The sequence below is a fragment of the Rattus norvegicus genome, chromosome 1, assembly GCF_021556685.1.
Source record: "Rattus norvegicus strain SHRSP/BbbUtx chromosome 1, alternate assembly SHRSP_T2T, whole genome shotgun sequence".
NCBI classification, from domain to species: domain Eukaryota; kingdom Metazoa; phylum Chordata; class Mammalia; order Rodentia; family Muridae; genus Rattus; species Rattus norvegicus.
In genome coordinates this window covers 234,897,055-234,911,201 of record NC_141534.1, presented here as the reverse complement: position 1 = coordinate 234,911,201, position 14,147 = coordinate 234,897,055, and the positions used below count along the sequence as shown (strand labels likewise).

The following is a 14,147-nucleotide window of genomic DNA, read 5'->3' as shown; positions in this document are numbered from 1 at the left end:
GGTCAGCAGCAGACAATGACCCAGACAGTAAAGCCTTGCTCACCATTAGTCTTCGTTACGCCCTCACCTCCTTGGTGTTTAATGGGCTGTTTGCTCTTGGAGTTGGTAGGATCCTTCACCTTGTGTGTGTTTGCTGACCTACTTAGATAACCTGGCCTCAAACTCAACTACGGCAGATTAAAAAGACCGAAGGCTGTGGATCTTAGCTAGGAATTGGGGTCTGTAGGCCTCCAGCTGTATTCTCCAACATGGCCCCTAGGTATAACACAGCTAAAGCATTCAGTAGCTTTAAACAGCTCCCCTACCACCTTGGAAGTTAAGAACGCCCTCTAGCTTGAGACTCACTAACGTAGAGCATGTTTTACATGAAATAATCATATAAACGAATACTGTAGGCTAACCTTTCAGTTGCATTCACAGATTCAAAAGTGCAGCGTAACTTTTATTACTGTTCTAGTTGTTTTATTTGGGGAGTAGAAGGCAGGGTGTCACCATGCTGTAAAGAACATTAGTTTTGAAGTCAAATGGCTCTGAGTCGGGTCTCAGCTCTGCCCACTCTACCTGGGCTTCAGGCAAACGGTCCAAGGCCAAGGCCTCTCTCTTCCTGTCACATCTCTGCTCAGGGAGGGCAGCGATGGAGATCAGCAAGTTGGTTGTGATCCACTGAAGTCCTTACCCAGTTCCTAGAATCATAAAAATGGAGGCTCCTTTGCCAGCCTCTCATGGTCCACCTTTCTGTGAGAACCATGGTTCTTGTGGCTCGCCATTTCATGTCTTCCTTCTGGCTTTCATTTTCGTTTCTGTTTCGTTCTTTGTCCATCACTGACATCCCCATCCTCAGTCGTCCCTCACTCCGGATCAGCTCTAATGTGGACCTAGCTAGGAAGTCACAGGGGATTGATTCATCTGCCTACTTCAGGGATTCTATGGGATCGGGTGGTTTTAGCAGGCTGATCCTTGGGACCTTCCGACTGTAGTCTAACTTCCACATTCTGCACTCAATCTTAGTCAAAAGACTGAGAAGCTATTACAGGCCACATTGTTCCCTCTTTACCTTTGCTGTTCAGGCTCCAACAGACACCTCTGCTTTTGGGGTCTCATAAAACCATCTCATCTTGAGAAAATCAACAATGGCTTCCTGCTGATACCCATCTCTGTCTTTAGACGTCTTGCTTAGCGTTTTTTAAAGACAGGTCCTCCCTATATAGCCCCAGTTGGCCTAGAACTCACTATACAGACCGAGATGGCATTGAAGTCAGAGACTCTGCTGGGTTTGCTCCTTGAGTGCTGGGATTAAAGATGTTTACTGATGTGCACAGCCCTTGCTTGGCTTTTCCCTCTCTCAGCACTTTGGTAACCAATTCCATGCATTAAGTTCCTTCTCTCTACGCAGTGTGGTTCTGTTTTCCCAAGTGGCCTCTGATAACACTCTTGAAGTGCTTTACATGGCCTCCAAGCCTATGAGACATGCTGAAAATGCTGGTTTATAGGACGTGATTTCATCTGCGTGACACATTCATATGTCATAGTGCATCATTACATGAAAACCTCTGCCACTGGGCATGATGACAGACACTGGTAAACCTAGCACTTGGAAGCCCGAGACAGGAGGATCACTTGAGCTTAGGAGTTTATAGACAGATTGGTACCATATTCTCTCTTTTTTTTAAATTAATTTAAAAAAGATAGTATCCGTTGTTTATTATTTCTGTGCATGAGAAGATACATGTATGTAGGTGCACAAGTGTGTGGGTGCATGTTAGTGTGTGTATAGGTGCATGTTAGTGTGTGGGCATGGGAAGCCAGGGGTCAGCCTGGTGTTCCTCGGGATCCATGTATCTAGTTTTTTGAGACAGTCTCTTTGTGGACTCTGGCTGACCGAGTCCTCTATGCTGGCTGGCCAGTGAGCACCAGGGCTCTACGCATGCACCACTGTGCTCATTTTATGTGGGTGAAGGGATCAAACTCTGGTCCTTGTGCTCATGAAAGAAGCACTTTACCAACTCAGCCATCTCCCAAACTCCTGAATTATTTATTCTTTAAGTTAACAGAATCCAGACAGCATGTACCAGAAACAGAGATAAATAATCAGAGTTACAGGGGGGAAAACCAACAAAGAAAAAAACCAACAAAACCAAACCTTTTATTTCTGCTATCTGTTATGTTGACCAACTTTTTTTGTTGTTGTTAACCAACTTTCTTTCTCAGCATCTTACTATAGGACACCATAAAATAGCTTTGTTTAATTTCAGAAGTCTATTTTAAACGAGGTTTTACTTGGAATCATGCATCAGATTGCATTTTCAACACATTTACTGTGGAGATTATTTACTTAATTAGCCATTGGACTTTCTGCATTCTATGCCCTTGCAGATATATGAGTGCAGCCCTGTCCAATTTTTGTCAAAAGGTTAATTGGGAAGAATGCCATTCCCAGAGGACAGCCTGGAGGGTATGCAGTCTATTCCTCACTGAGAGACAGTTTAAACCTTCCTCATGGTTGTGTCAGATCACCAAAGAGCGGCCAACCGGGGTCTCCACATATTATCTCCTTGTCGGTTTCACTTTACCACGGAGGATGAATGAAAACTGAAAACCCATCATCAGAGAATTTTGAACTGTGAATTGAAAAAGGAAAGGCCCAGCTTTCCTGATGAAGAAGATTGTAAGATGAAAACAGGATTAGAGAAGGGACACAATAGAGTTGAACAAAAGGGTTAGTGGGCTCAGAGCCTTTCCCTACCTGAGAGATAGGATCACAGAAAGATAGCTCTACACACGGAGTGAAACCAGCTCCCGGAGTGTGGTGCTCCGGGAGAAACTACTGAAAGTGTTTCCATCAAAGGCCCGAGGATAGGGGGGACAAAAAAGCCAAAGAAAGTAGTAAGCAACAAACTTAATCAAATGCACTAAATACTGTTTGCTTAGCTGTGACGAAATACTGGACAACACCATCCAAGGAGAGGAGGGGTTATTTTGACTCACAGTTGGAAGGAATACAGTCAGTAAATGTAGAGAAGGCATGGAGGGAAGCAGAGAATTAAAAACATCTCAAATGTGCCCACTTGTGGTTATGGAAGAGCGAAGAGATGTTACCAGTTAGATTCTCTAGAAACACATGCTGGAATCGAATGTTAGGTGCATGATGTTTATGAAGAATTAACTCTGTTGTGAGAATTGTGCTCTCTGAAAAGATATGTTGAAGGCCTAACTTCAAGTACTTGTTAATGTGATCTTGTTTGGAAATAGATGTCTCGAAAGCATGACCAAGTGAGGATGAAAGTGTTGGGTTAGGCTCTAAGCAAGAATGACTTGGGAAATAAGGAAAACGTCACACTTAGACAGGGATACCTGGTGAACATGTTGTGGGCTTAAAGATGCCACAATTGGAGCGAAGGAGTATAAGCCAAAGACTGAAAGGATGGATGGGAGAGGCAAAGTTAGGGAGGACCTCAGAGACGTCATGGCTAGAGCCTTGATTTTGAACTTTCAGCCTTGAAAACCAAGAGAAAACAAATTGGCCACTTGAAGCCAACTAGCCTATGCTTCTTCGATAAACACAGCCCAAGGAAGCTAAAAGGAACTATGAGGAAATCGAAGGCCAAACTCCTATGCAGAAGCCACAGAGCCTGGACTGATTGACTGAGGAAGAGGCCTTGTCATCTGACCACAGAAAGGGCTACCCAAGGTGATGACCTAGGGTGACTGACTCCCTGCAGGGGCTGACCCTGAAGGAGCTAGCTGCAAGCTGAGATGTTTACTGACCCAAGCACCACCTCCGTCCCCACCCCGCCAGACTGGCAGCTTCTTGCTTCCTGGAAGATCTGATTGGTGAATCTTTGAGTCTGCTTAGGCCATGAGGAAAATAGCTGGTATCAGGGGCGTATGTAGTCGTTTTGTTTTTACTGGAACAAATATGGTTGAGACTATAACTGGGTGGTAGAGTGCTTAGTTATTGTGGAGGAAATGCCCTAGGTTTGATCTCCAGCATTACAACAACAACAACAACAACAAGAAAGTTTTAAAAAAAAAGATTTAAAGTAGAAAGATAACTATGAGAAAATATATATGGAATTAAACTTTTAAATTACCAGAAAGAAAAAAAGAATTGAATTCTAAACTTAATAAATCCAGCAAAGGAGTGAGAAACAATAAACCCAGTAACAAGTGTAATTAATCATAAGATTGTGTGTTGGAAGCAAGCCAAGGTATAATTTTTCACAACAGATAATAGCTTTTTAAATGAAAAAGTCAGATTTCTTTAAAAATGTTCATGTAAAGCTATTTATGAGAAATCCTAGGTTGTAAAAAAAAAAAAAAAAAACAGACTCTGGAGCTGGTGGTAGGAGCAGATGGAATCTGGGGCTTTGGGAATTTGGCATTTGGTTAAAATATAGAGTAGCAATCGGGAAGGAGGCTGCTCACGCTTTAAACCAGGTGGGTATGGAGATTCATATGTGAAATTCCAGTGCTTGGGAGGCCAAGACAGGAAGATCATAAATTCAGGGACAGTGTGAGCAAGACAGCAAGATCCTGTCTCAGTCACTCGTGTTTAGCAAGCTCTGCACTGGGTCCCAGCACATTGGTGTAGTACATGCCTTTAATCCAGTGCTGTGTAGAAGGGAGAGGATCATAAAAAGGGGACTGTCATCCACAACAACATAGTCAGTTGGAGGCCAACCCGAGCAGCCTGATAGATATCAGATCAAAAGCAAACACTTAATGGGGATATCATTGAGGCATTGAGGGACGATACGTACTTTTTTCTTAAAGGAACAACAACAACAAAACCAACAGAAATATATCTGAGTTTTAAATCTCTCCAAAAATTTTCTCAGGGAAATGGGTGGTACCTCTGCCTTTAAGGTGACGGAGGCCCTGGGATCGACAAGCCACCTGAGTAGCTGACAAAAGAAAGGAGACAGAATGGGAGCTTCCTGACCCAGACATTTCAAAGGCCAGCTTTGTCATAACTCCATCACCATGGCTGACTCAGCCTTGCTGGCCTCAGTGGCTGGTAAAAATGAATCCTCAGTCAGCCTTCCTTTAAGACAAATTAAAAATTACAGGAAACGTAGATCTGGTGATCAACTTACAAATTCTTCAGCCTCAGCCAGGGAGACCCAGGCTGTGAAGAACTCCTCCCTTTGGCCACTTTGGAAAATGAAGATGAAATGTGCAGATATCCATGAACTTCGCTGTTGGAACCTAGACTGAAACATTAGCAAATAACATGACTTAATTGTTCTTAAGTGGGTGTGACCCGGCCTGGTTTTCCTCAGCTCTAGGTGAATAGAGCTTGGCAATGTGCTATCGTTTTGTAGAATTGCATACAGCTGTGCATGAGCAAGCTAATATGGTAATTGTGGTTTGGAGTAAGTCTGAGTTTTGGGATAAAATAACGTTAAATTCTAAAGACTGTACAGTAAAAGTTCTCATCTTACTTTTAAGTACATTTATGGTTTATTCTGTTAAAGATCCAGTTCAAGAGTTTTCCTTGGGAGAACCAGAGAAAACCGAATGCCAGTAATTTTTATTTATTAGCATACTTATATATTATTATATTTATATTGTTATATATATTATTTATTGCCAAATGTTTTCTACTATAGTTATGCCATATTATGCCATACTGTGACATTATATATTATATATTTTTATATATTATGTATTTACATATATTATATTATATAATTAATATAATTAAATAGTTGATCAGTAATTGGTGTTATAGACTTAATCAGTTTCTCATGCATAGCTCTTAAGATTCTGAAGTATTTTTTTAATCTTCAAAATTTTGCATTTCATGCCATCAGAAATTTTTTCTTCTCAAATTAAAAAAAAAAACAAAAAACAAAAAAACTATGCAACCAGAATGTGGGGCAGAAGCTGGACAAGATTCTACTGTTTTTTTAAGTAAAAATGCTTTTAGTTGAATTTCCTCCTTGAAAAAGCAGGGTCTTAAAGTTATACAATACTATTGATAGAAATAACTGAACAAGCGAAAATAATGGTGGCACACGCCTTTAATTCCACCACTGGGGAAGCAGAGGCAGGTTCAAAGCCAACCTGGTCTACAGAATGAGTTCCAGAACAGCCTGGGCTACACAGAGAAACGATATCTTGAAATAAACAAATAAACAAACAAATAAATGAAGTTTGTTTTAGGTTTCAAAAACTGTATACGGTTTCCAGACTTTAATCTCATGTGAATAAACTGAGTCTTCTGCTGTAATTTTTCTTTTATCACATGTTTAATTTTCTGCAAATAATTTGGGGGGCTTTTCCCATTCTAATTTATTTATTTGTTTGCTTTGAATGAGTATCTGTGTGCCATGTCTGTGTAGGAGCCCTTGGAAGCCAGGAGAGGGCATTGGAACTAGAGTTATAGGCAGTCTTGAGCTGTTAAATGCATGCTTGGAACTGAACCTGATTCCCCCAAAGGAACATAAGTGCTCTTTTTTTTTTTTTAACTTGAGTATTTCTTATTTACATTTCGAGTGTTATTCCCTTTCCCTGTTTCCGGGCCAACATCCCCCTAACCCCTCCCACTCCCCTTCTTTATGGGTGTTCCCCTCCCCATCCTCCCCCCATTGCCGCCCTCCCCCCCAAAATCACGTTCACTTGGGGTTCAGTCTTAGCAGGACCTAGGGCTTCCCCTTACACTGGTGATCTTACTGGGATATTCAATGCTACCTATGAGGTCAGAGTCCAGGGTCAGTCCATGTATAGTCTTTAGGTAGTGGCTTACTCCCTGGAAGCTCTGGTTGCTTGGCATTGTTGTTCATATGGAGTCTCGAGCCCCTTCAAGCTCTTCCAGTTCTTTCTCTGATTCCTTCAACGGGGGTCCTGTTCTCAGTTCAGTGGTTTGCTGCTGGCATTTGCCTCTGTATTTGCTGTATTCTGGCTGTGTCTCCCAGGAGAGATCTACATCTGGCTCCTGTCAGCCTGCACTTCTTTGCTTCATCCATCTTGTCTAATTGGGTGGCTGTATATGTATGGGCCACATGTGGGGCAGGCTCTGAATGGGTGTTCCTTCAGTCTCTGTTTTAATCTTTGCCTCTCTATTCCCTGCCAAGGGTATTTATATTCCCCTTTTAAAGAAGGAATGAACCATTCACATTTTGATCATCCATCTTGAGTTTCATTTGTTCTAGGCATCTAGGGTAATTCAAGCATTTGGGATAATAGCCACTTATCAATGAGTGCATACCATGTGTGTTTTTCTGTGATTGGGTTACCTCACTCAGGATGATATTTTCCAGTTCCAACCATTTGCCTATGAATTTCATAAAGTCATTGTTTTTGATAGCTGAGTAATATTCCATTGTGTAGATGTACTACATTTTCTGTATCCATTCCTCTGTTGAAGGGCATCTGGATTCTTTCCAGCTTTGGCTATTATAAATAAGGCTGCTATGAACATAGTGGAGCATGTGTCTTTTTTATATGTTGGGGCATCTTTTGAGTATATGCCCAAGAGAGGTATAGCTGGATCCTCAGGCAGTTCGATGTCTAATTTTCTGAGGAACCTCCAGACTGATTTCCAGAATGTTTTTACCAGTCTGCAATCCTACCAACAATGGAGGAGTGTTCCTCTTTCTCCACATCCTCGCCAGCATCTGCTGTCACCTGAGTTTTTGATCTTAGCCATTCTCACTGGTGTGAGGTGAAATCTCAGGGTTGTTTTGATTTGCATTTCCCTTATGACTAAAGATGTTGAACATTTCTTTAGGTGTTTCTCAGCCATTCGGCATTCCTCAGCTGTGAATTCTTTGTTTAGCTCTGAACCCCATTTTTTTCTGGACTGATGTTATACAGACCCTAAGTGAACCCCATTTTTTAATAGGGTTATTTGTCTCCCTGCGGTCTAACTTCTTGAGTTCTTTGTATATTTTGGATATAAGACCTCTATCTGTTGTAGGATTGGTAAAGATCTTTTCCCAATCTGTTGGTTGCTGTTTTGTCCTAACCACAGTGTCCTTTGCCTTACAGAAGCTTTGCAGTTTTATGAGATCCCATTTGTCGATTCTTGATCTTAGAGCATAAGCCATTGGTGTTTTGTTCAGGAAATTTTTTCCAGTGCCCATGTGTTCCAGGTGCTTCCCTAGCTTTTCTTCTATTAGTTTGAGTGTGTCTGGTTTGATGTGGAGGTCCTTGATCCACTTGGACTTAAGCTTTGTACAGGGTGATAAGCATGGATCGATCTGCATTCCTCTACATGTTGACCTCCAGTTGAACCAGCACCATTTGCTGAAAATGCTATGTTTTTTCCATTTGATGGTTTTGGCTCCTTTGTCAAAAATCAAGTGATCATAGGTGTGTGGGTTTATTTCTGGGTCTTCAATTCTGTTCCATTGGTCTGCTGTCTCTGTACCAATACCATGCAGTTTTTATCACTATTGCTCTGTGATACTGCTTGAGTTCAGGGATAGTGATTCCCCCTGAAGTCCTTTTATTGTTGAGGATAGTTTTAACTATCCTGGGTTTTTTGTTATTCCAGATGAATTTGCAAATTGTTCTGTCTAACTCTTTGAAGAAATGGATTGGTATTTTGATGGGGATTGCATTGAATCTGTAGATTGCTTTTGGTAAAATGGCCATTTTTACTATGTTAATCCTGCCAATCCATGAGCATGGGAGATCTTTCCATCTTCTGAGGTCTTCTTCAATTTCCTTCTTCAGTGTCTTGAAGTTCTTATTGTACAGATCTTTTACTTGCTTGGTTAAAGTCACACCGAGGTACTTTATATTGTTTGGGTCTATTATGAAGGGTGTCGTTTCCCTAATTGCTTTCTCGGCTTGTTTCTCTTTTGTGTAGAGGCAGGCTACTGATTTATTTGAGTTAATTTTATACCCAGCCACTTTGCTGAAGTTGTTTATCAGCTTTAGTAGTTCTCTGGTGGAACTTTTGGGATCACTTAAATAAACTATCATATCATCTGCAAATAGTGATATTTTGACTTCTTCTTTTCTGATCTGTATCCCCTTGACCTCCTTTTGTTGTCTGATTGCTCTGGCTAGAACTTCAAGAACTATATTGAATAAGTAGGGAGAGAGTGGGCAGCCTTGTCTAGTCCCTGATTTTAGTGGGATTGCTTCAAGTTTCTCTCCATTTAGTTTAATGTTAGCAACTGGTTTGCTGTCTATGGCTTTTACTATGTTTAGGTATGGGCCTTGAATTCCTATTCTTTCCAGGACTTTTATGATGAAGGGGTGTTGAATTTTGTCAAATGCTTTCTCAGCATCTAATGAAATGATCATGTGGTTTTGTTCTTTCAGTTTGTTTATATAATGGATCACCTTGATGGTTTTCCGAATATTAAACCATCCCTGCATGCCTGGGATGAAGCGTACTTGATCATGGTCGATGATTGTTTTGATGTGCTCTTGGATTCGGTTTGCCAGAATTTTATTGAGTATTTTTGCGTCGATATTCATAAGGGAAATTGGTCTGAAGTTCTCTTTCTTTGTTGGGTCTTTGTGTGGTTTAGGTATAAGAGTAATTGTGGCTTCGTAGAAGGAATTCGGTAGGGCTCCATCTGTTTCAATTTTGTGGAATAGTTTGGATAGTATTGGTATGAGGTCTTCTATGAAGGTTTGATAGAATTCTGCACTAAACCCCTCTGGACCTGGGCTCTTTTTGGTTGGGAGACCTTTAATGACTGCTTCTATTTCCTTAGGAGTTATGGCTTTATCTGTTCCTGATTTAACTTCGGTATCTGGTATCTGTCTAGGAAATTGTCCATTTCCTGCAGATTTTCAAGTTTTGTTGAATATAGGCTTTTATAGTAAGATCTGATGATTTTTTTGAATTTCCTCTGATTCTGTAGTTATGTCTCCCTTTTCATTTCTGATTTTGTTTTTGCACACACTCTCTGTGTCCTCTCGTTAGTCTGGCTAAGGGTTTATCTATCTTGTTGATTTTCTCAAAGAACCAACTTTTGGTTCTGTTGATTCTTTCTATGGTCCTTTTTGTTTCTACTTGGTTGATTTCAGCTCTGAGTTTGATTATTTCCTGCCTTCTACTCCTCCTTGGTGTATTTGCTTCTTTTTGTTCTAGAATTTTTAGGTGTGCTGTCAAGCTGGTGATATATACTCTATCCTGTTTCTTTCTGCAGGCACTCAGAGCTATGAGTCTTCCTCTTAGCACAGCTTTCATTGTGTCCCATAAGTTTGGGTATGTTGTACCTTCATTTTCATTAAATTCTAAAAAGTCTTTAATTTCTTTCTTTATTTCTTCCTTGACCAGGTTAGCATTGAGTCGAGCATTGTTCAATTTCCACGTATAAGTGGGCATTCTTCCTTATTGTTATTGAAGACCAGCTTTAGGCCGTGGTGGTCTGATAGCACGCATGGGATTATTTCTATCTTTCTATACCTGTTGAGGCCCGTTTTTTGGCCAATTATATGGTCAATTTTGGAGAAAGTACCATGAGGAGCTGAGAAGAAGGTATATCCTTTTGCTTTAGGATAGAATGTTCTATAAATATCTGTTAAGTCCATTTGGCTCATGACTTCTCTTAGTCTGTCTACGTCTCTGTTTAATTTCTGTTTCCATGATCTGTCCATTGATGAGAGTGGGGTGTTGAAATCTCCTACTATTATTGTGTGAGGTGCAATGTGTGTTTTGAGCGTTAGTAAGGTTTCTTTTACATATGTAGGTGCCCTTGTATTTGGGGGAAATATATTTAGGATTGAGAGTTCATCTTGGTGGATTTTTCCTTTGATGAATATAAAGTGTCCTTCCTTATCTTTTTTGATGACTTTTAGTTGAAAATTGATTTTATTTGATATTAGAATGGCTAGTCCAGCTTGCTTCTTCCGACCATTTGCTTGGAAAGTTGTTTTCCAGCCTTTCACTCTGAGGTAGTGTCTGTCTTTGTCTCTGAAGTGTGTTTCCTGTAGGCAGCAGAATGCAGGGTCCTCGTTGCGTATCCAGTTTGTTAATCTATGTCTTTTTATTGGGGAGTTGAGGCCATTGATGTTGAGAGATATTAAGGAATAGTGATTATTGCTTCCTGTTATATTCATATTTGGATGTGAGGTTATGTTTGTGTGCTTTTCTTCTCTTTGTTTTGTTGCCAAGACAATTAGTTTCTTGCTTCTTCTAGGGTGTAGCTTGCCTCCTTATGTTGGGCTTTACCATTTATTATCCTTTGTAGCGCTGGATTTGTAAAAAGATTTTGTGTAAATTTGGTTTTGTCATGGAATATCTTGGTTTCTCCATCTACATTAATTGAGAGTTTTGCAGGATACAGTAACCTGGGCTGGCATTTGTGTTCTCTTAGGGTCTGTATAACATCTGTCCAGGATCTTCTGGCTTTCATAGTCTGTGGCGAAAAGTCTGGTGTGATTCTGATAGGTCTGCCTTTATATGTTACTTGACCTTTTTCCCTTACTGCTTTTAATATTCTTTCTTCATTTTGTGCATTTGGTGTTTTGACTCTTATATGATGGGAGGAATTTCTTTTCTGGTCCAATCTATTTGGAGTTCTGTATGCTTCTTGTATGCTTATGGGTATCTCTTTCTTTAGGTTAGGGAAGTTTTCTTCTATTATTTTGTTGAAGATATTTACTGGTCCTTTGAGCTGGGAGTCTTCACTCTCTTCTATACCTATTATCCTTAGGTTTGATCTTCTCATTGAGTCCTGGATTTCCTGTATGTTTTGGACCAGTAGCTTTTTCCACTTTACATTATCTTTGACAGTTGAGTCGATGATTTCTATGGAATCTTCTGCTCCTGAGATTCTCTCTTCCATCTCTTGTATTCTGTTGATGAAGCTCGTATCTACAGCTCCTTGTCTCTTCTTTTGGTTTTCTATATCCAGGGTTGTTTCCATGTGTTCTTTCTTGATTGCTTCTATTTCCATTTTTAATTCCTTCAATTGTTTGATTGTGTTTTCCTGGAATTCTTTCAGGGATTTTTGTGATTCCTCTCTGTAGGCTTCTACTTGTTTATTTATGTTTTCCTCTGTTTCTCTAAGGGAGTTCTTCATGTCTTTCTTGAAGTCCTCCAGCATCATGATCAAATATGATTTTGAAATTAGATCTTGCTTTTCTGGTGTGTTTGGATATTCCATGTTTGCTTTGGTGGGAGAATTGGGCTCCAATGATGCCATGTAGTCTTGGTTTCTGTTGCTTGGGTTCCTGCGCTTGCCTCTCTCCATCAGATTATCTCTAGTGTTACTTTGTTCTGCCATTTCTGAAGGTGGCTAGACTGTCCTATAAGCCTGAGTGTCAGGAGTGCTGTAGACCTGTTTTCCTGTTTTCTTTCAGCCAGTTATGGGGACAGAGTGTTCTGCTTTCGGGCATGTAGTTTTTCCTATCTACAGGTCTTCAGCTGTTCCTGTGGGCCTGTGTCTTGAGTTCACCAGGCAGGTCGCTTGGAGCAGGAATTGTCTTTCCTGTGATCCCGAGGCTCAGGTTTGCTCATGGTGTGTTGCTTATGAGCTCTCAGCGGGGGCAGCAACCAGGAAGATCTGCGCCACCCTTTCCGGGAGCTTCTGTGCACCAGGGTTCCAGATGGCGTTTGGTGTTTTCCTCTGGAATCAGTAATGTGGGCAGAGTGTAGACTCTTCTGGTTTCCCAGGCATGTCTGCCTCTCTGAAGGTTCAGCTCTCCCTCCCACGGATTTGGGTGCAGAGAACTGTTTATCTGGTCGGTCCCTTCAGGTTCTGGTGGTGTCTCAGACGCACGGGACCTGCTGCTCCTGTGCCCTTATCTCCAGGAACCCAGAGGCCGTATACAGTTTCCTCTTGGGCCAGGGATGTGGGCAGGGGTGGGCAGTGTTGGTGGTCTCTTCCGCTCTGTAGCCTCAGGAGTGCCCACCTGACCAGGCGGTGAGGTCTCTTTCCCACGGGGTTTGGGAACAGTGAGCTGCTGCGGGCAGGGATCTTCGAGTTTGGGAATCCCACTAAAAACCGGAAGTGTCCTGTCCTAGAGGAATTTTGCCTCTGTGTGTCCTGAGTTCACCAGGCAGGTTGCTTGGAGCAGGAAGGTTTGTCTTACCTGTGGTCCTGAGGCTCAAGTTTGCTCGTGGGGTGTTGCTTATGAGCTCTCCGCAGGGAACACATAAGTGCTCTTAACCACTGAGCCATCTCTCCAGCTCCCTAATTTTATTTAATGCACAACTTGGGTGTACACACCTGAAAATTGAAATAGTTTTTCCATAAAATAATATAGTGAATAAAAATATCCACAGAACAAATAAAAAGAACTCAGAGATAAAAATAAAAAGGCTGTCTGCAACATTTAGAATATGTGTATATATATATGTATATATACATATATATATATACATATATGCTCACAGAGAGAGAGAGAGAGAGAGAGAGAGAGAGTGCATGAGCATGAAGAATAAGGAAATGGATTAGTCAGAGTATGGATGGTCTAAAATAATTCAATAACTATAGTGGGAACTATTATGACAATAAAATTTAAAATCTAAATGAAATGGATGTTATTCTAACAAGTTATAAATTACTAAAATAAATTACAATATATTACAAATTCCAAGACAAATTCCAAATTTCAAAAGTAGAATAATTATACAGCAAAAACTGATTGCACATAAAGACTTCCATGTAATGACATCATCAGTCCCTTAGTACCAAAACCTGATAAGGAAGCATCCAGTGTCATCCCTAAGTGTACACTTTTTTAAAAGATCTTGTGCCGTGCAGCTACAGTGATTTCATGAGAGCATTGGTGATGTCAAGACCAGGAAACACTGTTTCAACCTCTGACTCTTACGATCTTTCTTATGTCCCCCGCCACCCCCCACCCTGTACCCCGCCTCTTCCATGATTCCCTGAGTGTTTTTGGGAGTGGGTGGGCTGATATAGATGTTCTATATAGAATGTCAGCAGTCACTTTATCTCTGCACACAGTTATTTTTAAATAGGAACATATATATATATATATATGAATATGAGAACATATGTACAGCAACAAGCATAGAGGAGTGCTTTTTTTTAACAGCAATGAAAATTTGTTGACACTGATTATCTCTAGGGGATATATGTGTAAGACCTGGTTTATTTTTAACTTTATATTTATCTACAATTTTAAAAGTGAATATGATCCAGGCATGGTGACATGGGCCTGCAGTTCCAGATACTCAGGAAGCTAAGTATTATTGGAAG

General features: G+C 40.7%; 1 protein-coding gene across 4 annotated transcripts in view; it reads left to right on the top strand.

Moving 5' to 3' along the window:
• The window catches only part of Pip5k1b (phosphatidylinositol-4-phosphate 5-kinase type 1 beta), a 283,946-nt gene that overhangs the window by 100,973 nt on the left and 168,826 nt on the right, over positions 1–14,147 (top strand). The gene's annotated exons all lie outside the window — the stretch shown is intronic.